The 4,107-nt window shown below is 41.1% G+C and overlaps 1 long non-coding RNA gene across 1 annotated transcript; it reads left to right on the forward strand.

Annotated features, from left to right (window-relative positions):
* The first annotated feature begins 3,282 nt into the window (after window positions 1-3,282).
* Window positions 3,283-3,834, forward strand: LOC122331633. Its single transcript, XR_006248263.1, has 3 exons — window positions 3,283-3,337; window positions 3,450-3,534; window positions 3,806-3,834. It is a non-coding gene; the product is annotated as an uncharacterized LOC122331633 (long non-coding RNA).
* The last annotated feature ends 273 nt before the right edge of the window (window positions 3,835-4,107 follow it).

The raw sequence follows: 4,107 nt of genomic DNA on the forward strand, positions 1-4,107 counted from the left end.
TTCACAACAATAGACAACTTCATCTTAAGAGAGATTGAACCTTACAAAGATGACTGCTTTTGTTTTGGTTTTTTCCTAGACCTGACTCAGAAGAGTCAAGAGCTGAAGGATATGGAAGGAGAAGAACGGACTGAGAAAGATCGTTATTTAAAAATTGGAGAAAAGAAGACAGAATTTAACAGTTTTACCTGCCATCGCTGTGGAAAGAGTTTTTGAAAGCGAAACCTTAAGGTCCACGTCAGAGTTCACACCGGAGAGAAGCCCTACACCTGTCAACAGTGTGGAAAAAAAGTTTCATTCAAAAGCAAAACCAGGACGTCCACATGAGGAGTCACTCTGGAGAGACACTTTCTCTGTAAACAGTGTGGAAAGAGCTTCACTCAAAAAGGAAACCTTGAATTCACATGAGAGTTCACACTGGAGACAAGTCTTACATCGTGTCTACACCGGAAGCAACAACACTGCATACAACAAGATCATTCGAATTATGTGTCAGTACGACAGAAACAGAAAGAGGGAGCAGGTCACGCTCAGGGATGTGTTGTGTTGTATTTATTTATTTATTCATGAAGCCCTTTCCAGGCTACACAGTGGAAGTTATTGAAACGTTAACATGCTGGAGAAAACGAGTATGACTGTAAGCGATACTTAACGTGAAGGATGCTCTCACTTTGAAAGGTAGGTGTTCTGTTCTTGGGTCACCCTTGGGATCATTAAAGTCCGTTTTGAGAAGTGTTTGTAAACACGTTATAAATGTTAGAAATGCATTCCTGAAACATGATGCAAAGACGGTGAACTATATAATACTTAAGTGAGTTATACCGCTAAAGTTTTTCTACCATTTTCTTGATCAGGATTTATGGGCGGGTCTAAATCAGAGCTCAGTGGAGCCGTGAGCGCTGAAACTAACAGAAATGTTTTGGACTTTAATGTGAAACACTGATTGTTTGCGATCTAGCTATGCCTTCACGTCACGCTGCACGGTTGCTATAATTTACAAAACAACTGAGCCTGGTCTTCTTATTTAAATGAGTGGTGTGAGTGGGCGTGGACAAAGATGGATTGCTGGATTGCTCTTTTCTGAGGTAAACGTATTCCTCTCCAGTTAACATGACTTTATAGATTACTTTAGAGCATGCTTTGCCTCCTCTTCTACATTGTGTATGAAGTAAAATGTGAAGATGTGAATAAGATATTAAAACAACACCGCCACCGTGTGGCTGATGAATACACGTGTTGTAGTTCTTATCAGTGTCTTATTGCATGTTTATATCAGTTAAGTTTTATTAAGTTCATCAGTAACGGAGATAAGCATTTACTTTTAATAAAACTTGAAGTGGGCTCCCACCGCTAACACAAAATGGAGAATTACTGACACAGAAGTCGTTTTTAAAAATTCAATTCATGCGTGTTCTAGTGCTTTTCACGACAAAGCAGCTTGACAGAAAAACGCAGTGAGCTACCATAAAAACTAACACTACAGTACGGGATAATAATAATCCTGAATCTTCATCTGAATCAAACGATTCGCTCCACGTGATCCGACTCGAGAGATCCGAATCATGGTGCGACTCAATGGTTCAACTGACTCGGTTTCAAAAAGCTCTCTTGATGCATTTTCCGTCGTATTATATAACGTTTCGTGACATGATATTTACTTGCCTAAAACGGCTCGATCACGTTCGTTGTTAAGATCGCGCTAACATTAGGTTAGGCTATAATAATACATAAAATCTTACTCTGGAGAGGACAACGGTTTTCGCACCCTGGCCGCAGTGTTTAATGTAAGTCTAATGAATCAATCAAGTGATTTTTCGTTCATGTTCTGCTTTCTTCCTCGTGTGTATTTAAACTCTGAAAATGACTAACGTTTAGATCGCGTTTAGTTCAAAGAATCTGCCGTTTATTCATGTACATTTGTTTTTATTGTGTTTTAGAGAAAACCCGCGGGTTGAAAGAGATAGAGACTGACAGGTGTGTGTGTGTGTGTGTGTGTGTGTGTGTGTGTGTGTGTCAGATCCCTTTTTAGGACTTGTGTTGATAAATCTTTTAAATTAGTTTAGAAGGAGGAGAAGATTTTGGTCAATCCAGTCATCACTTCCTTAGTTACCGTCCCCATGGCTACAGACAACAAGCCGTGCCGCTTTCTGTCGGGATGTTTTGACCGCGGTGAGAAAACACCGATCTCCAGCCAAACACACATACTCTTGTTCCTCGTCTCGGTATATATACATCACTAATCGTGTCGAATCCACGCGACACTCTCACCAGGGTTAGTTATTGGTCGACGGCGACTTTGGGAAAGTCTACAGTGAGGTTCGTTTGGTTTTGGAGACATGAAGGAGTCGTCCAGTCTGACAGACTCCGATTACTACCTGCTCTTCATCAGATGCTCCTCTCAAACAGAGTAATTTGACTCAACATCTGAGGCTGTTTATTCATTTGCTGGCTTGTTTGCTGTTTCAAGTGAAAATGTCCTTTTCTATTTCCTGTCAGATGTGGGGGCCCCTGGCCTCGGTCAAGGGCCCAGTGGGTGTTATCTGGAGGAGCAGGTGTTTCCGCTTCTCCTCCCTGGTCTGGAGGCTCTGCTGAAAGAAGCACAGAAGCACCGCTGCTTGGAGGTCACTGCTACAATTCAATTAAGTTATTATTTGTTATATAGTTCAATTATTAACGCGCTCTACTTTTAAGTACTCTTATATCATGTACATTTTAAATACCGTTTAAACATTTGAGCGGTTGCATGTTATAGTTTCTACACAAAAATGAAGCGGCACTTTAAACATGGATGTTTCTTTGGGCTCTAAATCAGCGCATTAGAGTGATTTCTGAAGGATCTTGTGTCTCTGAACTGACTGGGGATGCAACAAACTTCAGCAAGAAATGACATTTCACCACAGCAATATAAATGCGCTCATTTAAACCTGTAATACTATTTCACAATGTTACTGTATTTTATGAACACAATAGTATAGCAGATTTTGAAGAAAAATCGTAAAGTTGTCAAAATTTTGAAAGGCACTGTATAGACACGGTCCTCATCTATGCCAGGATTTTATAATATAACATCTTCATGATCATCTTTATTTCCCATTGGATTGTCGATCCAGAGAAACGGGGCGTTTAACGGCTGTGACTTCCTCACTGAATGGCTTTACAAGTAAGAGAAATGTGACTCTGTTTATTGCTGTTCTTTTGTGACTTTCGTACAGGTTAAACGTTTCAAAATATGTTCTTTATTTTTTGCACTTGTCCATTAGTAAAAACCCTCGTTGGACAGAGCGAACGCCACAAGTTTCCATGAGATTCCTTTGGTCCAGAACTGGCTTCTTGAACAGTAAGGTGATCATTCCTTCAGAAGCGTGCTCCGGCTCACGCCTCTCCAGTTTTCTTTTAACCTCTGAATATGATTTGTTGGCGTGACAGTATGCAAACGCTCTCTCTGTCAGTCCCAGGCCGCCCGTCCCATCTTCTCTACTTCTGACAGATGAGCAAGCTGCGCTGTTGATCCAGGCTTTCTGGAGAGGGTACAAGGTAAGAAGAAGTGCGCAGAGATGTTCACTTGTGTGCTTCACGCTTCAGACAGGCAACGTCATTTTCCGGTAAGGGAGCTTTAGTGAGCGCCCGATGCTCCCCTAGTTTTTGGGATTTGTCAGGTAACGTTTCAGTGCACTCCTGATCAGTGGCCTTACTGCCGTAACAAGGGAGCTGATTGAGACGCCAGTTTTGCTGTTTAAAGTGCTTGTCCAGTTATAATGTAGTAAGTGGTGGAATGCTAAATGATGCCGTCATAATGTTTTTTCAGATTCGTGCACGTCCAGATGTGCAAGAGTTACAAAGGCAGTGGCAGAAGAGATCTGCGGAAAACTGTGACATCAACAAAAACCGTTCCAGGACTTCTGGGCCCGTCAGGAGAATCGAGAATTGAAAACAAGCCACACGCTCTCTGGATTCATTCATTTCTAAATAAATCTACCACGAGAGATTATTTAAAGCTATTGTTATTTGATTCAAAGAAATTTGTTACCCGGGAACATTTAAGATACAGTGGCCCTAACATAAACTAAGGAATGTGAAGATAATCAGAAACATAACTTTTGTACCTGA

The sequence above is a fragment of the Puntigrus tetrazona genome, unplaced genomic scaffold, assembly GCF_018831695.1.
Source record: "Puntigrus tetrazona isolate hp1 unplaced genomic scaffold, ASM1883169v1 S000000001, whole genome shotgun sequence".
In the NCBI taxonomy this organism is placed as follows: domain Eukaryota; kingdom Metazoa; phylum Chordata; class Actinopteri; order Cypriniformes; family Cyprinidae; genus Puntigrus; species Puntigrus tetrazona.